Genomic DNA, 23,898 nt, shown 5'->3' on the forward strand with positions numbered 1-23,898 from the left:
AAACAAGATAATTCCAAATTAAAGACCTAAATGGCTTGCCCTTCACAAATGCTCTCTCTGTATTGGTAGAATGAGCTAGTGACACTAGATTGGGATAGAGCTGAACAGATGGGACTGGTAAAAGTGTCTGAAGTCAAAATATGATTTCACTGTACTCGGTTGAGTAAGCAAATGACAGACCCAGAAGGAGTGTTCAAACAAATTTACAGGAGGGGCGGGGCAATTCCAAAGCCACCAAGATTAATACCAGAACAAGAACAGGGAGGGCAGGCAGGAAACTGCAGAGACAGAGTGAGTGTGCAGTATTCTATGAAAAAATTAAACAGAAAAGCAAACTAGAAAGAGACACAGCCAACAATAGTCAATGAAACAATTAGAAGGAAAAATAAAATGCAGTACAATCTTTAACACTGCACGTTTGTACTTAACTCGGCCATTAATGCAGTTGATTGTAGGTATGTAACAGAAGCCAAACAACTCAGATACTGAGCAGTAATAAATTCAAAGATACGTGACTAACATTTATAAATACAGAGAAACCCTCTAGGCTAAGAGTTTAACACTACATACCAATGAAGTGAAACACAATGCTTTATTGGCCGTCTCTGCAGAGACAGAGAGACCACAGTATTCTATGAAACAATTAAATAGAAAAATAAATAACTACATGATAAATTTTAAAGAATTATAAAATAACACCTTTTAAAACAAATTTATGACTTATTCATCGGATGAGAATATCATCATCTGCCCTTCTTCACTGTTTAAAAAGACTGTTGAAAAGTGTTTTATGTGGGCAGCATAATTTGTGCTGTTCCATGTGCTAGCACTCCTAGAATCTGTGCGATCCAAAGCATCCAAGGCTATCTTGCTAACCATAAATACAAGTTTTCACTGTGTTTTGCACTTTTAAACTGTATTTTTAACATATTGCTGATTTCTGAACTATTATTGCTGATTTGTTGCAGTTTGCTGTAGACTAGATTCAGATCTGCTGAATCTAGTTATGTTTGTATAACTGAGCACTAAACCAGATTATTTTTTGTTGGTGAGGCCCTCCTATACCTTTGTGTCAGAAGAATGCAGTTAGGACTCTTCTGATTGACTGTTGCTGGAGCATGCCTCAGTTTTGAGCTTTATAACTGGTTAAATTGTTTAAAAAAGTTTGCTAACTGTTGCTACATAAGCTCCACGTTTTAACACAGCTCCACAGAGTTTCTCTGCTAAATTCATCTGTGTGCACCACCCGGGGGGGGATGACTGGAGGTTATAAAAGCAAAAATTTCAGTAGATACATATAGAAGCTGCCGTGATCCAGCTGAGAAATCCTTAACTTGCTCTTAGCTACTTGGAGAGCACCTCACACCACCCAATCTCCAGTTGTCTCATACTATGTAGAAAGCCCTCATTAGTATAGACCCCTTGTGGGCACCGCATTAGTATAGACCCCATTTTGAGCACCCATCCATACCACACCCCTCCATTCCTCCTGCACTGTTAAAACAGAATTTTACCTAGCATTATGGATGGTCAGTTTTCCTCCATTTCTCCTGCCAGCCTGATTGAAATGGGTATCCTGAGGCAGTGTATCAACTCTGCCTCATGTACACCGACAACCCTCTAACTCCTAAGTCACTCAAGTAGAATTTGTGAGAGATGCATCTACAGTAACAATCTGAAAGCCTTGCTGTTTCGTGCACAGAGCAGTAACACTGAACAGGTTGCCAGCTCATATACACCTCCTATGCAAACCATGCACTCAGCACATAAATCATACACGGAGGTACTCAACAGAAACCTACCTAAACACCAGAGACCTTGCAAACAAACAAGCTACACCTAATACAGTATCTATAGCGCTCAGTACACATAATAACATGAGCACCAGTGTCTCACCAAATAAACCCCCAAGGCAAAGCACATCCAAACCAATTTTTTTTAGTCATAGGTGACTCCATTGTGAGATGCACAGATGTTCCACTCACCAGGCTGGACAAGAAGGTCACGGTCAGCTGTCTGTTGGGTGCCAGGATACACCAGATCACACATGCACTCAAAGAGAGACATGATTGAGCTCTCTGAATGTGTGTCCCAGGCAGTTATGTCCCTAACCCTGAATAATATTCAACCCCTACCTGGGATTATACCACAATATAAACAAACAAAAAAAAAAGACTGACTTCAACAATTGGCTTTGTTTCTGGTGTTATTCTAAGTCTTTTTTTGCAAGGTCTCAAGAACAAAATTTCCAACTTGAAAATATCCCTCACAGATAAATTAAGGGTTATGCTGCTTAATGCTAGGTGTTTAAATCCAAAACTGCATTCTTTGGAAGCACTCTCTCCCTGGAGGATGCTGACATCTATGCAGTCACTGAAACTTGGTTCAGGGCCGCTGAGAGTATCCCGACCTTGCAAGGCTACAGTGCCTTCCATGCTTTTAGACTGCAAAATGAATGTGTGAAAACCAAAGCAGTGCATATCTTCAAAGACAAATACACCTCTAGACTGGTTAGACATGAAAACTCTATGGAGTTACTGTAAGTTCAACTAACTGTGGGTAAGAACCCCCCCCTTCTATAGGCCCCCTTCAATGATCCAAGATACCCACGCTGCTTATTTGGACCTACTTGAGTCAAATTATAACCACACTAATCACGGGTGATTTTAACTATCCCTCCACTGACTGGAAAGCTTATACAAGTTCCAACATGCTCACACAAAGGTTTTTGGACTTTAACACAAATGCCCTGCAACAAATAGTATGCAACCCCACAAGGGGCTTAAACATTCTTGACCTGGTCCCTCAGCAACATGGGTGATAGTTGCACCACTACAAGTGTAGGACCCTCACTGGTTAAATCTGATCACAAAACAGTCACATTTGAAATTGCAATAACACCTGAACCCCTCTTAGGAGAAATCAGGCTACAACATTTCACCAAAGCTAATTATACCCTCCTAAGGGAAGGCATAAACATCTTCCAAGCACCTGTTCTGACAGGTGTCATTGACAACTATACTAAGGTATACACTTATGCTCTGTACAAACACTTCTACAAATGTATACACATACCTTTATCCGACAGGATCAAAGCAAGATCCTCAAGAAAAAATGAGCCATTCTGGTTGACTTCTACCATTAATAAGTTACACAATAAGAGGAAGAAGTTGCTGTCTAAGAATAAAAAAAAAAAAAGAGGTCCCAGCACTGGAACACACACCTCTGCTTGAACAAGCAAATAAAACAACTTGTAAAATCCCCCGAGGGCAACTATGAAGAAAATTTAGCAACCATAGCTAAAGATAACCATAAGGCATTCTTCAGCTGTATCAGTAACCTAAAAGGTAGGACCCAGATGTGTGCTGAGCTAGCTGTGGATAGCATTACACACACTGATCCTGTGAAAATAGCTAACCTGTTAGCTGGCAGGTTTGGTGAAAATTTCACCCCCCCCCCCCGTCCCCTCCAAACATACCATGGAACATTCCTTCAACATCTCCTCTACCTCATATCTCCAAAGAGCAAGTCATTAATGCTTTTTCCAAGGCCAAAACCACAGCCTCTAAGGGACCGGATGGCATCCTAAGTTGTGTTTTAAATGGTCTAAAACATGAGTTAGCAAATCCATTAGGTACTCTGTTCAAGCACAGACTGTGTACTGGTTTTGTCCGTACTGAATGGAGAACAGCAGCTGTCATCCCCCTTCATAAAGGGGGTACAGCAACATAACTCTGGAACAATAGACCCATAAGCTTAACCAACCTCAACTGTAAGGCCATTGAACGAATCATCATGGACCTTATAAATAAGTGTATAGGAGGACCTCTAAACCCTTGATCTGACTCAGTTCGGTTCTGTCAAGGGCAGGTCTTGGCTGTTAAACTGGCAGGCTTTTTCGGAAATATTGTCATAGACAAAGGTAAATTTGTGCAGATAGCCTACCTTGACTTAGACAAGGGCTTTGACACAATCCCACATTCGGTCATCATTGATAAACTCACCCAGTTGAATATCAACCCTAATGCTGACAGGTAGGTTGTAAACTGACTCACCGACAGATCACCCATGTCAAAGTTGGAGTCTGTACCTCAACTAGCATTCCTGTCACCAGTGAGATTTCACAGGGGTCAGTGCTGGGCCACCTATTGTTTGGAATATACTTCTCGGAAGTTCAGGTCAAAGCAGAGGGGCGGTGGCTGACTAAGTTTGCTGATGACTACAAATTAGGTGCAATTATTGAATTCCCAAATTATGTCAAGATACTTCAAGAGAGACTTACACAAACCAATGAGTGGTGCCAAAGCCATGGACTCAAACTCAATGCTAAAAAATGCATTATCCCCTTTGGTAAAAATGATTTCCCTGCTATCATATAAATAATAATACTCTAACAACTTAGTAGTGACAGACTTGGGAACGCAAGTAGACTATGGGCTTAACTTAGACCACCATGTGTCTGATGTGGTAAGGAAGGCATTCCACATTGCACACCTCATTAGCAAAGGCACTGCCTCAAGAGAAAAAGATGTTATAACTCCCCTGTACTTGTCCCTCATCAGGCCAATACTCTAGTACAATGCCTCCATTGATATGCATATTACCAGGCACTTGCAGCAGCTTGAGACCGCTCAGAGATTTCTAAGAAAATTCAAGGTCTCCAGTACATGGTGCCATACACTGACAGACTGAATTGCTGTCACTGTACTTAGTGTACAGTACTTAGTAGTGTACAGACTACTTAGAGGAGACTTGTGCTTGACCTACAGAGCAATCTCTGATCCAAACCTAATGGAAATGCTGTACATCTGCAAGTCAACTGGGACACGAGTCACCCGCTCCAGGGACCTTAATCTGGCTTGCAACACAAATAGGACCTGCTGAGAGAGACAGGTTTGTCTCAGAGGTTGCCACACCTCTGGAATAGGCTATCAATCCACATCAAACAGAGCCTCTCTATGACTCTATTTAAGCGTAGTCTGGATGACTTGATGGAAAACCATACACATCTGCTAGGTATTTCACCCGTGACCCTCTAAGATATGGGCAATTATTTCTAATTAAGACCTCGAGTTTAGGCAATATCCTTCCTCTAGTATTATATTGGGTACATATGGCTAGGCTTGTAAAGACCTTTGGGTCAATAGCCTAGTAACCTCCTGTGAACCTGTGATTATTTTATTACTACTGCAGCTGCAATAATAGCTGCAGTTTTCAAGTGCCATTTGATAAAGTTATCTCTGCTTGCCCAGTTCCAGATTCCTTAGTACTTTACGTAAAAATCCACATCTTATAACAAGTTCTAATGAATAAGAATCAGCAGGGCTTTGTGGCAATACTGGGTACATGAAGACTGCTTTACAATGTCTAACAAATGAGCCAGTGCAGTACTGAATCAAGGGTAGTGTCATTTATAGCACTTAAAGTGTTTGAGTCATTGCAGAGGGAATCCATTTGGTTAGTTTTACGTTTGGAATTCCAGGGGAACTTCTTCAGCTGGTCTCAACTATTATACTCTAAACCGTTGTCACAAGTAATAGCTAGTAATATTTGTTGCCAACTTTTTAAACTATTGCAAAGCACTAGGCAAGGATGCTGACTTTCCCCACTTATTCATATTTTGGTGGTTAATGCACTTAAGTCTGTATTTTAACCAAAACTTTAAACATATGGCCGTACCTATTTATGACAATGCTCAGATATTACACTTTTGGTTTGCTGATTACTGATCCCTTTGGGTAGTCAACCCACAAGTACATCTACCAGAAATATTGGCAGAGTTTTAAAATTTTGGTAGACAATCTGTGATTTGTCAACAAATTGGTCTAAAATAGCTTTATTTCACCTCAATTTTTCAATCTAACCCACAGGAGAATGCCTTCTCACAAATAATAAAGGCACTGGGGGACGCCTAAGAGAACATATGAATCTCTAGGAATACAACCTGAAGGACTGCCCATTTTGACTTGAAACATTACATTCAGACAATATAGCTATTACATGTACTTGTGAGAAGACCAAGTAATCAAGGTAATGCACATTTAAAATTTTTTATCTCAGTTAAAACCTGCAGTTTACTTGACAATAACACATTAAAATTAGCATTCTTTTTACTGGTAGCAGGCATTTTAAGAGCAAATTGCAATGTTAAAATCAGTAACCATGCTATTATGTTCTCTGGATTCAAGAAAGAATGGTTGCCTTTACTCTCTGTGCTTCCAGCAAGCAGCAATAGTAGTGATACTGGCTCGCTCTGTCTGTGCTATATGGTAGTGTCTTTTCTTTCTTTTTTTTTTAAACTTTTTTTCTACGAGCTTTTTGCCCCTCTGCCTGCCAGTCATTAGCCATTCTTTCTCCATCTACCATCCACTACACCAAGCAATCTCCAGTGGAGGTCTGCCTACCAGAACCTTACAATATGATGGCCAGTATAAAGGTTAAAAACAAATGAGAGGAGAATCAGCGCCACACACACAGTTATCAGTGTTAGTTGCCTTTGGTATAGAAGGCTGTCGATTCTATTCCACCACCAGGTAGACTGATTGCTAATACTGTAGTACTGGGGGGGGGGGGGGGGGGGGACTGCACTCATAAGTTATTTGATCATAGGATGAGATGTTAAACTGAAGCCCCATCTGCCTGCATTGGTAGTCACTCAGGTGGGTGTAAAAGATACCATGGTACCAATCAAAAAAAAGAGAAGGGGGAGTTCCCAGACACCCTGTACAAATTTCTCCAAGTAGCATAAATATAACCTCAGGTTGAAAAGAGGCTATCAGCCTGGTGTAACTAACATTGTTAAAAAATAAAACAGAAATGTATTTATATTATTTGACTTTCTTCCCTAGTCTAACAGGACCCACATGGTAGCCTACATGTGCTCCATAATATCACTCTACTCGTGCATACATGCTACTCTACACCAATCTGATAGCAACCTAATGTGCATGTGTGTCACAGTGATGCATTCATGTTTCTGAGCAAAAATCTAAAGGCAGCTACTGTGCATGTGTCCCACAATATCACTCTAGAGATACCCTCATACCTTCGTGCACAAATCTAATAATAGCTATCAGGCACGTTCAGCTTGATGACAGCATATACATATATCAGCTCCTGCTGTTGTATGCTAAATCAGCCCTCTGCTACATGTCAGCAATGCAGATTATGCTGACATTTTTTCATATTTTGATAAATAACTTTGCTAGGGAAGATGTCAACATGCTAATTAAGACCTCAATTTGAAGCAATATTACTCCTTACAACATGATAAAAAAAAGTACAGTTGTGTAGACTTACCATAAATGTAGATGTTCGAGTGTATTGACTGTTGCAGTCATTACATTTGGTAATCTGCTTGCAGGTTGCCCTCAGTCGGCCTGATCAAAGTATTGGGTCCTGTGTCAGTTGCTGTCCCTTCTTCCATGACATCAGGTTGTCAGGGGTATAAAACATGCAGCTGACGTCATTACATCAGTTTTTCTTGCCCCAGATGTCAGGTCCCCCCCCCCCCCAATGAGGAGCAAATAAACAAAAACACAAAGGTATACCTCCAACAAAAAGCAAATACACCAAAAAGGCTTTTAAGCATAGTAAAGGAAAGTAGAGGTATAGCTAGAAAAAGTTAGGGGGCTGGAGGGAGGGTAACCAGGACTGCAACAGTGAATACACTAACATCTACATTTATGGTAAGTGTACACAACTGCTCTATGTTCTTCGTGTTTCACTGCTGCAGTCATTAGATTTGGGTAGATTCCCAAAGCTATGGTTGGGAGGAGGAGTTTATATAGCATTAGGGCCAGCAATAAGGCCCTGCAAGACAGCAGTGGCAAAGCCAGCTCTGGATTTAGAGAAAATTGGCAAATGATAATGCTTGGTGATGTACAGAACTCCAAGTAGCAGCTTCTAGGATGTCCCTGGTAGGGAGACCTCTGAGAAAGGCTGCAGAAGCAGATGCAGTCCTGGTGGAGTGAGATCTGATCCCTTGGGGGATAGGTTTCCATGGTGCTTACAGCAGAAATGAATGCAATGGCTTATCCATTTAGAAATGGTTTGTTTTGAAATAGCCTTCCCCTCTGCCCCTGCAGCAAATGCTACCAGCAGTTCCGATTTTCTTCGAGGTTTAGTCCAGTCCAAATAGAATCTAAGTTGTCCGTGCACATCCAAGGAATGCAGAATCCGTTCTCCTTTATTCTGTGGATTGGGAAAGAAGGTTGTCAAATGAATGGACTGATTAAGAGCCACACTGGATACCACCTTGGGCATGAAGAATGGACTGGTCCTGAGTGACACCCTGTCCACATGAAAGATGATGAAAGGCTCCACTGCCATAAGAGCCTGTAATTCAAATATCCTTCTAGCTGAAGTGATTGGTAAAAGGAAAGCAGTTTTCCAAGAAAGAAATTTTAAGTCTGCAGTAGCAGCTGGCTCGAAAGGAGGTAGAATGAGTTTCTCCAATACAAAGCTAAGGTCCCAGACAGAGGTTGGAGCTCTCCTGGGTGGTCTCAAGTTTTTGACCCCTCTGAAGGTACTGCTTGAGCAGAGGATGAGAGAAGAGGGGAGGCACTGTGTTATAATGAGCTGAAATGGCTGAGCCGTGGATTTTAATGGAAGAAAAGGACAGGCCCTTGTGAAGCATCTCAGTTGAGCATTGCAAACTCTGAGGTAAATTGGGCGCCGCTGTGCTCATCCCTTTAGATTGGTTCCAGGCACAGAATCTTTTCCATTTTTCAGCATAAGATTTTCTAGTACTAGGTCTCCTTGCCTCTAAGATGACATCCATCAGAGGTTTGCTGAGGGGTGATAGGGGTGAATTTAAGTGATTAGCCAGGCTGCAAGGTTCAATGTTGGAAGATAAGGGTGCAGAATTTGGTTCCCCTGCTGTCTGAGGCAGGTGCCATGGAGATAACTGCGACACACTGCGCAGGAGGGGGTACCAGTGTTGGCGCGGCCAGACTGGAGCAATCAAGATCATCCTTGGTTTGTCCTGTTTGATGTTTAGTGGAACTTTGGAGAGCAGAGGCAGCGGGGGGAAGGCGTAGACTGATAGGTTTTTCCAGCTGAAGGACACAGCATCCACTTTCCAGGCTTGTTTGTGGGGAATCCTTGTGCAAAACTTGTCCAACTAGTAGTTGTGGGAGGAGGCAAATAGATCTATGCCTGGGCTCCCCCATTCGCTTGTCAACATGTTGAAAATCCTTGGTTCCAGTTTCCACTCGTGTGGGTCCATGAGGTTTCTGCTTAGTCAGTCTTCAATTTTCCTGGCAGGAACTGAGCTTGTAGGTGCACTTAGTAGCTCAAGGCTGTGTTCCACAATGCCATGGCTAGGCTGCAGAAAGGGTAGGAATGTGTACCCCCCCCCCCCCGCTTATGTACCACATAACTGTGGTGATGTCAGTCTTTACCATTAGTTCTTGATGAGTGGATAGGAAATAGGAAATACACCCCGGGGTTCACTTCTGTGTCTCTGCTTGCCAGTGGCACAGGAAAATAACTTTCTTGGGTGGCGTAAGCTATGGTACCTTGCTGGCTAGGCTTACGTACGCCCTTGGGCCGATAGCCTAGTACCTACCTATGAACCGTTGAAAGAATGTAGTCCTTGAAGGCTGTCAGAGCATTCTGTACAGCTAACGTTTATTTTTGATTGATATGTAGGTGCATTTGATTTGGGTTCCATTTGCCCTGAATGCATTTCCCTGCCAAGTGAGCCCCCCAGGCATAGTCTGATGCATTTGTAATTAGGGTTTGGGCAGCAGGGGGTAGTGTGAATGGTAGTCCCTTGTTTTGGTGACAGGCCTCTGCACACCAAAGGAACTCCAGGGCGTAGGCAAGGTATGATAGGAATAATTGTTTCCAGGCTGTGAGAATGTTGACTCCATAGACTTTTTAGGATACCACTAGTTTCCTCATATGCAGTCTTGCATATGGAATTAGAAGAATGCAGGAGGCCATAAACCCCAAGGCTTGCAGTATTTGTCTTGCAGATAGCAGGGTTTTTGTGGCCACTTGTTTGAAGTAGGTTACCAAATGAATTTGCTTTTCTGGCGTGAGGTAAGCCATCTGGGCAGTTGTATTCAAGCTTGCAACCAGGAATGTAATTTGTTGACAGGGTACTAGTTGTGATTTCTTTTCAATTATGGTGTACCCCAGACAAGTTAGAACCCTTTCTACAAACCCCAGATGATTTTAAAGTATGCACTGGTTTTCTGCCTGAATTAGACAATCGTCCCGGTATGGGTATATCTGAATACTCCTTTGCCTGCAAAATGCAATAACTAAAGCCAGGCACTTTGTGAATACCCTGGGCGCAGTAGACAAGCCAAAGGGCAGTGCAGGGAACTGATAATGCGTGTAGCCTACTTTGAAGCGTAGGTATCTTCTGCAAGATTCCCTGACTGGGATGTGCAGGTATGCTTCTTTTAAATCTAGTGTTGCCAATCAGGCATCTTTGCCTAGCATAGTACGTAATTGGTGAAGAGTCAGCATCCTGAATTTTGGAATCTCCAGAAAGGTGTTTAGAGTAGACAGGTCCAGGATTGGATGCCATAATTTGTCTTTTCTGGGTACCAGGAAAAGTCTGGAGTAGAAACCTTGTCCCTTTTCCTCTTCTGGCACCAGCTGAATAACCCCTATGCTTAAGAGGGACAGTACTTGTTTTTGAGCCTCTGACCACTGATTTGGGGGCAGGTCTGGCCACCCATTTGGTGTTGGCAAAGTGTGGAAATGAAATCTGTATCCCTGGGACACTATATTTAAAGTCCATTTGTCCTGGGTTATGAGTTCCCAGTTCTTTGCATGAAAAGCAATCTTTCCCCCCAAAGGGGCGGTCAAAAGGTAAGTGCTTGGGAATTTTAAAAGGAAGTCATTGAGACTGTTTACCATAGGGGGTGTCTTGCTATTTCCTGATTTGGAAGTGGAGGCCCCCCCACTGCTTAGTTCTGAGAGTCCCCTGGGACTGAAACCTGGGGTTTTTGCTGTGTCTGGGTTTGGCTTGAGAGGACCTGGAAGGAACTGGAAAGAACCAATTCTTAGTAGGCCAGTGCCTACTAAATCTCGGAGGTTGCACTTGTAAAAAAAATCTTTAACAGTTTGCATAGATTTAGCTGCATCTTCCATCTTTTTAAGAACTTCTTTAGCCTTGTTGCCAAACAGGTGGTCCTGATTTAAAGGAGCATCCAACAATTTAGCTTTAACATAATCAGGCAAAGATTGCTCCGTAAACCAAGCATGCCTTCTAAGCACAGACCCAATAACAGCTGCCCTGCAAGAGGCCTCTAAAGAATCAAAACCACATTGCAAAGTACGTTTTCCAACTTGTTCAGCAGAATGCATTAATTCCTGTAAATCTTTATTTTCCACACAGTCAGGAATCATCATTTTCTGTTTAAGCAGTCCAATAATATGTTGTTGATATTTTACCTTATGAAATTGGCAGTTTAAAGCTCGGATTGCCAAGGTTACAGAAATATAAAACTTTTTACCCCATCTATCCAGCGCCCTGGAGTTTCTATCAGAAGGGGTAGGATTTTTAGCAGTAGAAGCCTTAATGCTCTTGGGCCCCTGAGAAATAGTCTCTGGATCTGCAACAGGATTTTTGAAAAGGAACTTGTGGGACTCAGGAACCCTGTAGTATCTGTCAGGTTTACTAGGATCAGGAGGCAGGGAATTAGGGGCCAAACTGGATTCCGAGAACACATCAACAATATCTAGTACAGGAGGTATAGCCAAAGGCCTATGCTGAGGAAGAAGGAGGAAATCCCTAAGCCTCTTTTTTTGAATCAGAAAATACCTGGCTTTCCCAGTGGGAATGCTCCCTTAAAGTATGTAAAGTTTCCCAAAAGAAAAATCCTCAGGAAGGGAAGCAGAGGGAATAGAATCCCCTGCATCAGAATCCTCATAATTAGGTATGGACAAATCCAGGTCATCAGAAGAAACAGTATCCTGATCAGAAGATTCATAATCAAGCTCAGCCCTAGGCCTCTTGGGGGGGGGGGGGGGGGTCACTACTCCTGATTAAAGTTATTAGATCTTCAGCCATTTTAATCATTTGTTTTTTAGGTATATGAGCCTGAGCATGTGGCCTGGGCGTCGGTTTTTTAGACATGGATCGAGATTTAGGCCTTAGTAATGAAGGAGGTGCCGCTTTAATATGCAAGTCTGTATCCACAGAAGCCGGTGCCTGCACAGTGGCTCCGGACCTATCCAAGGTAGAGACATCCGTGGGTTCCATAGCTGAAGTATCTCGTGGCATACCGGACTCCGAATGGGTCTCAGTAGAGGCCTGCAAACCAGAAGTAGCGGGTATCAGGGGCTGCGAAAGCACCTCACTGAATACAGGCGAACTGGCGACTGGCTTAGGAGAAGCGTTGTCGGCAGTTTTGGACCTCGGCGGCTTGTCTCCGTCTTTATCTTTGCGTTTTTTCAGAATCCCGGTAGTCAGATGGCTAACAGACTACATTTCTGGATAATTAAACAGAGAACCGAAATATTTAGAGGCAAAAATATACAGACAGATAGTGCGCTGATTAAATATAGCACAAAACTGACAGCAAGGTGCGTCGTGGTCAGGGCCTAGGCAAGGAATACAGTACGAATGAAAACCTTTATGAGGTATTTGTTTTCCACAAGTAATGCAATTATTAACTTTTATTGACATCGGAAAGGAACAAGAAAAAGTTTCCCCAACGGAGTACTTAGCTTTAAGTTGAAGACTTTGGTTCTGAAACTTGAAAACGAAAATTTGTGGATTTGGCCGTCCGGCACTTGCGAACTGCTTCTGCTTCGGGCACCACACAGCAAGAAAGACTGATGTAATGACGTCGGCTGCATGTTTTATACCCCTGACGTCATGGAAGAAGGGACAACAACCAACGCAGGACCTAAGACTTTGTTAACCAGGCCGACTGAGGGCAATCTGCAAGGAGATTACCCAAATGTAATGACTGCAACAGTGAAACACTAAGAACATCCGTGTCTGTATGCTGTACACCTGTACAGAAACCACAATTTTTTTTAGGACTAAGGTTATGACAATTATATTTATTTTCATATTTTAGTAAATGATGTTGCTAAGGAAAGTTGCCAATGTGCTAATCTGAATCATGGCAGATGCAGAGTATGTACAAATTAGAAACACAGTGGTTCAGTGAGTTTCAAGGATTGTGAAGATGCAGATGTGGAAGTTTTGAATTATAAAAATAAAATATTAAGTGGGGGTCAAACAGGTACTTAAACAGTTATTTTTTGAGAGAAGAGCACTACAGTCAGGGGGCAGTATTTAGTTTATTATGCAATGTGGATTATGATTTTTGTAAGGTCACTATATTCAGAGCTCCTGAGGGAAATTATTACAAATGTAGATATGCTAGGGAGACTTGTTTTTGGTGCTTTAAACTGATATTTGATAACATATTGAATGTTGTAATAAAGCACTTCAGCCTTTCAAGAAATGTCGTGGGGTCTTCTACTATAGAAACAAACCAGGGAATTGACTGTTTGGGGGAACTGATTCCTGAAATTCCATTACTTAGGAAGGTTGGACTTCTAAAATACAAGGTCATAAAGAAGCCCTTAAAAGTAGACTTTCAGCAATTCAGATTTGTAGACCTTTTCTTACCAATCACTAGGATTATGGACATTTTTTTTTTGGTTAAAAGTCTTATTGGAAGCCACAATCCCAGATGTTTTAAACCATCAACAAAAATATATTTCTATCCTACAGTGATAATACACACACTGGACCTGTGAATGATTCAGCCTTACTATCCCACCAGTTTGTTTCTACTTTCTAATTTCTCTCTCTCTCTTCCCTCCACCCTTCTTACTTGACATCAGCTATTACCACATCCACATTTTCATTTTATGCAAAGCTGTGTGTCTAACAAAACCCTTCAAAAGATGCTTGCACAGTAGCAGAAAAATCCTTGTGAAGGGCATCTACAGTTCTTTCATTTGGTGTCTAGGCTAACAGCAGGATGTTGATGTTTAAAAAAAATAATCATCGTCTCTATATTTGATATTATTATAGAAATCTGGCTGATAAAATGTTGTTATTCTAGCCATTTTCTAGGTTTATAAGAGTAATAATTAAAGTCTGCCCCTATTTTGGGCCATTGCCCCCCCCCCCCATTATTCATAGGTTCATAGGTTTATACTAGGCTATCTGCCCTAAGGCATTTATAAGCCTAGCCCAAAGTTTTGCGGCTTACGCCACCCCTTATGTTAAAAAATACTGTGCCCATTAGTTTGTTGTGCCTCTGTCCAGCAGTGACACAGAGATGATTCCCGGGGTAAACCTACGATCTCCCATCCACCGGTCAAGATTTCTCTTGAACACAGCCAGCGAGGTGCTCTGCCTCACATGGACCGGGATTTTATTCCACAGCATAGGGAGTTCTCTGGGTGACAAATCTATCCCTCCAGCATGTCCTATTTATATCCGTGCTAAGGTTTAAGTCGCTTGCTCTAGTGGATCTGGTAGATTTGGATTTTTTGAGGTGGAGCATGTCCATTAATTCCGGGTTGGACATGGCCTTGTATGTCAGGCACAGGTCACCTCTGAGCAGGCGGTATGCGACTGAATAGAGCTGGAGTTTCTTCAGTCTGGCAGCATATGACAGATTCTGGAGTCCCTTTATCCTTTTGGTGAGGAACTTTTGGGGTCTCTCCAATTGCTGCAGGTGTCGGGTGAGATACATCCCGAATGGGGCATTGTACTCTATCATTGGTCTCATAAGTGAAGAGTACAGGGGAACAATGACCTCACTTGATCTGGATGTGAATCCCTTCATGATCAGGTGGGCAATGTAGAAGGTCTTTCTAACCACTTTAGCAACGTGAGTGTCAAAAGAAAGGCCACTGTCAACCTGGGTCCCCAGGTCCCTGATAACCTCTTCTGTGCTTGGTGGATTGCCACCTATATGGTAGCTTGGGGTTTCCTTGTTTTTCCCAAAGGGTATGACTATACATTTTTTGGCATTTAACTTCAGGCCATGGCTCTGACACCAGTTATCTGTTTCCGTGAGACCCCTCTGAAGGATATCTGTGTCTGATGTACTTTCCACTATGGCGCCCAGTTTGCAGTCATCTGCAAACTTTGTCAGCCATAGTCCTCCTATGTTTGCCTGTACTTCTGAGAAGTAGATGCCGAACAACAGGGGGCCAAGGACTGAGCCCTGTGGGACACCACTTGTGACTGGCTTGGAGTCTGACATGGCGCCAGCAACTCTAACCCTATGGGTTCTGTCCTTTAGCCAGTTTGCAACCCATCTTGTGACATATGGGTTTACATTTAAGCTGGTAAGTTTCTCTATAATACCCGAGTGGGGTAGTGTGTCAAAAGCTTTTGCAAGGTCAAGGTAGGCTGTATGGACTGCCTTTCCCTCATCAATGGCCTTGGTGACTGTTTTGAAGACGTCAACCAAGTTAAAAAGGCATGATCTGCCCTTGACAAAGCCAAACTGGGTCGGGTCCAATGTCTGCAAGTCCCCTATGTCTTTGTTTATGAGTTCCATTATGATCCTCTCCATAGCTTTGCAGACCAGGCTTGTTAAGCTTATGGGGCGGTAATTACCAGGGTCCGTAGAGGTACCGCCTTTGTGGAGTGGGACCACAGTTGCTGTGCGCCACTCCTTGGGCACGTATCCTGTGGTAAGGCCAAGATTAAACAGCTGCCTTATATGCGGGTTTAGTTCCTCGTTGAGTTCGTGTAGCACACAGCCGGGGACACCATCCGGTCCCATTGATGCTGTGTTTTTAGCTTTAGAGAGAGCAGCTTTCACCTGCGCATTTGAGATGTCTGGGAGGCTACACTCCGCTGGGAGAGTTATCTCTCCTTTTGGGGGGGAGAGGGGGGTGAAGTTTGCACTGAACCTGTCTGCCAGTATGTTGGCAATGTCTGTGGGTTCAGTGATTTTGTATCATTTTGGACTAATTCTGCGCATATCTGGGAGTTTCCACCCAGGTTTCTAACATAGCTGAAGAAGGCCTTATGATTGTCTTTTGAATCTATTGCAATTTTCCTCTCAAAGTTGGCCTTGGATGATTTTATGAGTGCTCGTATTTTTTTTACTAATAATGATCACGGGTGTCTTCTCTTTTATGGATTTTGCTCTATCATGTAACAGCTTTCTCCTCTTATTGTAAAGTTTGTTTATGGCTGGGGTCCACCAGACTGGACGTTTGCCCTTGGTGGAAAGAGTCTTGGTTTTATTACGGATTGCCTGATCCATGCAGTCCTGGAGGTGTTCGTAGAAGGCATTTGTAAGGGCTTCCACAGCTTGGGTTGTGGTTTCCACTGGCTCGGGGGCCTTGAAGGATACCACACCAGTCTTGAGTAGTGTGAAGTTTGCTTTAGAGAAGTTCTTCACTGTGGTCTTTTTTGTTTGGGGTGGGGGGCGGGATGTGGATTTCCAGTGAGATAAGTTTGTGATCTGATCTCACCAATGAGGGATATACTTCCGGTGTGGAGCATTTTGTCCCCATGTTTGTGATGATGAGATCTAGTACATTTTCTCCTCTTGTGGGAACGGTGACTAGTTGTTCCATGGCATTTGAATTTATGAACTCCAGGAACCTTTGGGCTAGAAAGTTGGGGCTTGAGTAATGTTCCCAGTCTATATTTGGGTAGTTGAAGTCACCCAATATAATGGTGTTTGGAGATACATTTATACCTTCCAGTGTCTTCAGGAAGGCTGTGTGGGGTTCCTGAGTTTGAGAGGGTGGCCTGTAGCATGCTACAAATTGTAGAGCAGTTGTGCAGATTTGTTGCAATAAGAGATTGAGAGGTATGGAAGGCAGTATGTTCAGTAGATACTATCCTATGGCAAATACGGTCTATTGTTTAAACAGAAGGTTAAGGATCTGAAATTCAAAGTAAATCATGTGTATATATTAATGCTGCAGGCCAGGTGTATTAGCATGATGCAATATGGCAAGGTCAAACGATGTGCGAATACACGGAATAATGAACAAAGCCTTCAATTTATGGGAGCATAAGAATTTCAGAGAGTCATACAGCTCACAGAGGCAGGCAGGGGTGTTAACTACATTGTTTTATTTCCCCAGACCCTTACGGCCATCAACTGCTTTTGCTGCTCTCCTATGGTTACTTATCTTCCTTTGATAACATCCGTCTACATATTACCAACCCCAAAGGTGATGTCATCGCAGGCGCACAGAGTGAGATGATGTAGAGCAGAGCTAGAACTAGCAGGCAAAACGCACGATACAGTACAACTCGTATAAAAATTTCCAGTTATGCATACTACACAAAAACATTTGCAATAGTTTAATTGTTTAATATGGGGCACTTTATATCTGTATAGTTCTAAGTATGCAGACTAACTGGAGTTGTCATTACTGATTATCTTTCACCCCCTTGCACTACTGTTCATAAGCATCCAGTACATTTTCTCTGATGTTGTGTACCTTATAAGTACTTGACCAATAGGATCATAGAAAGTTACTAGGCTAATTCTGCTTCATTCTAGTATTAGTCATAATTTTTGACATTTCTTTGACATTTGCTTTTTTTTTTTAATTAACTATATATTATTCTCATGCATTCTGTTCTGCCTTTTACGTATTTAGGATACAAGGTCTGTGGTCCCATTGGGCTTGAAGCAGTGTCAGTGACTGGGTTAGGCCCATTGAGGATATCATTTTGGGGATACCGTGATAACACACAGTCTAAAGCTTCTAAACTACTTGTGACTTCAGTCAGGGATCAGGTTTACACAGAAATTTAATTAAACAGACTTAATAACATAGACTTAAGAATTGTCCACACCTTTGAGGTCAAAGTTCTCATCTTTCTTCTCTGATAAAGTGGACCACTGGTGGATCATTTCCATCTAGACATTCTATTAGCTATTCATCCTTCCTCAGTTGATCTGTTCAGCTGTCCATTTGGGATACAGTTCTAGCAGGTTAGTTTTGCTACAAGGGCTATGTGGCAGAGTTCATTTCTGTGATATAAACTTTGTCAACCGTTTCTTTTATACTCATTTGCCTAGCAACAAGCAACTGTTTGTGAGACACCCATTACTGGCTTGTGTCTCTTTCTTAACTACCATGTCCGATATCAACACAGCATTTTATGACCAGTTGTTGGAACATTACCTGGATTATCATTTGTCACTTAATCAGTCTCTTGTATTCACATGCTTATCTATGGTAAACTATAACGGTCTGTTGCAAATAAGTTGAAAATGTGTTTTGTGTGTTTGTATTCTAACAACTTATTTCACTACGACTCATCTAGAATGTATGTTTCTGCTCAAGAGTAACACAGTGTTGCAGTACTTGATTGCTTTCACGATGCTTTCATGATACTATAGTAGTCAAGGAGAAAACACCCTGTCCTTTGCTACGAAGGATTACCACTGACGTTTGTTACTCTTCACATTTTTCCTGAACTTGCACATAAACTTTCAGTCATTCCCCCATCTTGATAAAATGGTGAAATGTAGGCATTAAACCTTTCATGCCCTTTAGCTTAACTGGTCAGAATTGCTCTGAATAGAAAAGCATGGCTTTGCTAGTGAAAAAATGCTTAGACTAGCTATTTTCATATACAACTTATTAATAAACTAATATTTTGTCATTACCTTCATATACACTACCTTGGACATTTTTGAATGTATATTATCTACTGTGATTAGGAAGCTTGAGCCTATGAAAGGTCTGAGGAAATCAATGTTAATGTACTGCTACCACATATATTGTCATGTCCAAGACGTCGCATACTAAGGCTTTACTTATGGTAGTTGTGACAGTCCTTCAGCATTACTGCATTGCTTTATTTCTTTCCAAATAACAGCTCTATATTTACCTACTCAACAGGTTATGTGCAGCAATTATCACCTGTGTCTGAGCATGCATAACTTTGCAGAAATGAAATGCAGGTCATTATCACCTTAACAATAAGTGCAGTTACAATATAGCACTGAGTCTATCACTTTTCAAGTAAAATTCTCAGCAGCTGTCACGGTTATTCACATAAGTAGAAGTCATTATCACACTGATGAATGCACAAGCCAGATATGTTTTTTTGTCTACATGGAGTCATTTCAAGCCACTCCCCCACCAGTTTTCTTTGTCATTTTTACAATTTGTTTTACACACAGTAAAGTCCCCATTGTGGTTATACGCTTCATATGCCCTTGAATGCCACTGAAGTCCCATGCCTGTCCTGGGTTCATTAGTGGAGTGGTGGTTCTTACCCTGCTTTTTCTCTGTACATGTGCCCTGTCTGTAGCCTGCTGTCACTACCCATTCAGCAGTATGTTACCTACACCAAGAATGTGTATGTTTATAGTGATATGAGTCTACTACTGACCTGATGGTGTGTGTGAGCTGCTGGTTTTCAGGTTAAATATGCAACTCTACATCATCTTTGTAAATAATAAACCAAAAGAATAATGCCTATGTGGATAGCAGTGAAGATATCAATAGGTAAAGAAGGTAATGAGCATTATACACACATACATGTGGTAGTAATGCAATAAATCCCTCAATCATCAGTAAAAGACTTGCATTTCTTCCCTGTGCAGGTACTTCTACCTTGTGACAGTGGTGTGGCTTCAGGAGCAGAGGAATGACAACTGAGAGTGTGGGTGTGTGGCCATTCATACATTCACTGGGCTGCTAGCCATGCCTCCAGAAATAACAAATACAATTTGAGCTTCCCCACATCAAGCGTGAAGGTACACTGAACTGCAAAGAAGAGGTGTGCATTGGTGCATTGGAGTGGACTCCTGTGGGTGTTGGAAGAGAAATGTTCCATCTACCCTGAGCATGACATTCTTATCTCGCACATTGGAGGGAACAATGTCATCACTCATCCACTTGGACAGCTGAGGTTTCAAATCAAGGGGATATTTGAACGCATGCAGTCGTGGTGAGCACATTGTCATTTTGTGTGGTCTCACATAATTCCTTGCCAGAACTGGAGGCATGCAAGCAGCCAACGGGCAGCGTACAAGGCCAGGCAGTTGCAGAATGGATTCATGCATGGATTGATGCTCAGGGTTGGCAGATCAACAATCAGCCATAACAGCATCACTGTAGAAGATGATCACCTTTTCAGAAATGACAGAGTTCACCTAAATGAAGATGGCATTGAACGGTTCTCTTGAGTGATCTGCACAATGGCATGATGGCAGCAATGCATGGCATCTTGGCAACATGCACCTAGTGAGAAAGGATGGAAAACAACCTTGACCAAGTAGGAGCAGTATGGTAAGTTGACGTCTATTACATTTCATGAAACCTTTTCACTACTTACAACACAGTAAAAGAATTGTAATTGTACCTCTGCTAGGGAACATGTCAACATGCTAAGTAATATCTCATTTCAAGACAGTGTTAGTCTTCAACATTGTAAAAGAAATGTGCCAGTGGGCTGCACACATGTACAGATATCTGTTTAGGACTTAGGTTATAGAAATTATGATTTTCATATTTTGGTAAATAACTGATAGGGAACAAACTGTGCCAAGTAATACCTCATTTTGAAGACAGTGTTGGTCCTTACAACATGGTAGAAGTAAGTACAGTTGTGTATACTTACCATAAATGTAGATGTTCGAGTGTATTCACTGTTGCAGTCATTACATTTAGGTTATCTGCTTGCAGGTAGCCCTCAGTCGGCTTGATTAACAAAGTCTTGGGTCCTGTGTGGGTTGCTGTCCCTTCTTCCATGACGTCAGGTTGTCAGGGGTATAAAACATGCAGCCGATGCCATTACATCAGTTTTTCTTGCCCCAGATATCAGGTGCCCCCCTAATGGGAAGCAATTAAAACAATAAATACAAGGATAAAACTCCACCAAAAAAGCAAATACACCAAAAAGCTTCTGAGCATAGTAAGGGAGAGTAGAGGTATACACAAAAGAAGAAAGGGGGCTGGAGGGAGGGTAACCAGGACTGCAACAGTGAATACACTCGAACATCTACATTTATGATAAGTGTACACAAAGTACAGTTTTGTACCTACCATAAATGTAGATGTTCGAAGATCCACATTGCTGCAGTCCTTACACTTGGGTAGTCCGCTGTCCTCGGTCGGCCCGAATATCAAAGTATTCGGCTGACGTCGGTCAAGGCGCTTAAGACTGACATCAGGACGTCAGGGTACAAATGCGCATGACCGACGTCATATCCTCAGTCTTTTCTTGCCCCAGATGTCAGAAGACCCTAAAAAGAAAGGTCAAAACCAAAAGACAGCAAAAACCAACCAACCACCCTTGCACTAATTATATGTACAATATATACAATATTTACAACCCAACCCACACAACCGCCTCTAACTACAGAGGGGAAGGAGGGAGGGTAAATTGGACTGCAACAATGTGGATCTTCGAACATCTACATTTATGGTAGGTACAAAACTGTACTATGTTCTTCATCTCACATTGCTGCAGTCCTTACACTTGGGTAGAATCCCAAAGCAGAGGTAAGGGAGGATGGCAAAACTATAAAGCAGCAGGAGCTGCCAAAATGCCCTGTAAAATTGCAGTGGCAAAACCAGCCCTAGATTTAGAGTAAAGTGGAAGGTGATAATGCTTAGAGAAAGTATGCACTGAACTCCAAGTAGCTGCCTCCAAAATATCTTTAGTTGCCACCCCCCCTTAAAAAAGCTGTAGAAGTGGCAGTAGCCCTAGTGGAATGAGGCCTAATCCCAGCTGGAATCTCCTTACCATGGTGGGAATAACAGAAAGCAAAGCAAAACCCAATCCACTTAGAAATAGTTTGTTTTGACACAGGCTTGCCCTGAGAACACAAAGCAAATGAAACAAATAACTGCTGAGACTGCCTGAACCCTTTAGTTCTGCTCAAATAATATCGCAACTGCCTGTGTACATCTAAAGTGTGCAAAATCTTTTCCCCTTTATTTTGGGGATTTGCATAGAAAGTAGGCAAATGAATAGTTTGGTTTAAAGCCACACTAGAAACCACTTTAGGCATAAAGGAAGGATTAGTACGCAAAGATACTCTATCCTTATGGAAAATTAAGAAAGGCTCAACCGCCATAAGGGCCTGTAATTCAGAAACCCTTCTAGCAGAGGTAATGGCCAACAAAAAAGCAGTCTTCCATGATAAATATTTCAACTCGGCAGTAGCTGCAGGCTCAAAAGGTTGTAGAGTGAGTTTCTCCAACACAAAATTGAGATCCCAAGCAGGAGTAGGAGCTCTACGTGGGGGTCTTATATTCTTTGCCCCTCTAAGGAACTGCTTGAACAAAGGATGAGAAAACAATGGTGGGTCACAATCATAGTGAGCAGAAATTGCTGCAGCATGAACCTTAATAGAAGAGAAGGACAAACCTTTGTCCAGTAACTCAGTAAGATATTGAAGAGCCACATTTAAATTAGGCTCAGAAACATCAAATTCCTTTGCAGTACTCCAAAATAAAAATCTCTTCCATTTATCTGCGTACACTTTCCTTGTACTAGGCCTTCTGGCCTCCAAAATAACATTCAAAACTTGCTGTGGAAGCTGAGACCCTCCAGGGTTCAAAACAGAATATGCCAGGCTGTTAGGTGAAGAGAGTGAAGTTTGACATTGAGGAAATGACTGTTCTCCTGAGACAGGAGGTGTGGAATCGAAGGCAAAGGCCATGGAGGCTCCCGTACCAGACTTCTCAGTAATGGGTACCAGTGCTGTCGAGGCCAATCTGGAGCTATTAAAATCATCTTTGGCTTGTCCTGTCTGACCTTTAGGAGTACCTTTGGGAGGAGAGGCAGAGGTGGAAAGGCATACACATGAAGATTGCTCCAATTGAAAGAAAGAGCATCCACTTTCCAGGCTGTGGGATGAAACCTTTTTGTGCAAAACTTTGGCAGCTGGTAGTTTAGTGGAGAAGCGAACAGATCTATGTCTGGAGTTCCCCATGACACTGTCAATTTCTGAAATACATGAGGATCCAATTTCCACTCGTGGGGATCCATAATTGTCTGCTCAACACATCTGCTAAGGAGTTCTGTGCTCCGGCAGAAACCTTGCCTGAAGATTTAGCTGTAAACTGAGAGCAGTCTCCCACAAAATCATTGCTTGCCTGCATAGAGGATAAGAATCGTTCCCCTTGCTTGTTGATGTACCACATGACAGTTGTGTTGTCTGTTAGAATCAACACCTGCCCTGGAAGAAGTAAATCCTTGAAAGCTATTAATGCAAATTGGACTGCTAACATCTCCTTCAAGTTGATATGTAGATGTTGTAGTCTGGCAGGCCACGTGTCTTGTATCCACTTTCCATTTAGATGAGCTCCCCAAGCTTTGTCTGAGGCATCTGTCGTTAGAATCTGACTCGCCTCTGGCCGGGTCACAGAGAGTCCCTTGTTTAGGTGACATTCCTGAGCCCACCACAAAAATTCCTTTTGAATGCAAGGTATTATCCGAATGACAGTGTCCATATCCTGGCAGTGCTGTGTCCATACATTTTGAGATACCATTGTAGCTTCCTCATATGCAGTTTGGCATTGGGAAGCACCAGAATACAAGATGCCATGAACCCCAAGGCTTGAAGGACTGTCCTTGCAGTCAGCCTGGACTGATGAGACAATTGATGGAAGTAAAGGGAAAGATTCTTTTGTTTGTCCGGGGTCAAAAAAGGCCATCTGGGATGCTGTATTCAGTCTCACACCCAGAAAGCACATGTCCTGAGAGGGTACTAGACTGGACTTTATTTCGTTCACAGAATACCCCAGGCATCTTAGCACTGCTATCACATATTGCAAATGATGAAGAAGTTCGTCCCTTCCTTGAGCCAGAATCAGGCAATCGTCCAAATAAGGATAGATCTGTATTCCTTTTAGCCTGAAGAAAGCTATCACTGGAGCCAGAACTTTCGTGAACACTCTGGGCAGTAGATAAGCCAAAGGGCAATGCAGAGAACT

At 42.3% G+C, this 23,898-nt stretch overlaps 1 protein-coding gene across 3 annotated transcripts in view; it reads right to left on the reverse strand.

Annotated features, from left to right (window-relative positions):
- The window catches only part of USPL1 (ubiquitin specific peptidase like 1), a 1,186,769-nt gene that overhangs the window by 141,262 nt on the left and 1,021,609 nt on the right, over positions 1–23,898 (reverse strand). The window lies entirely within an intron of this gene.

The sequence above is a fragment of the Protopterus annectens genome, chromosome 5.part1 (assembly GCF_019279795.1).
Source record: "Protopterus annectens isolate FY-2018-M chromosome 5.part1, PAN1.0, whole genome shotgun sequence".
In the NCBI taxonomy this organism is placed as follows: Eukaryota; Metazoa; Chordata; order Ceratodontiformes; family Protopteridae; genus Protopterus; species Protopterus annectens.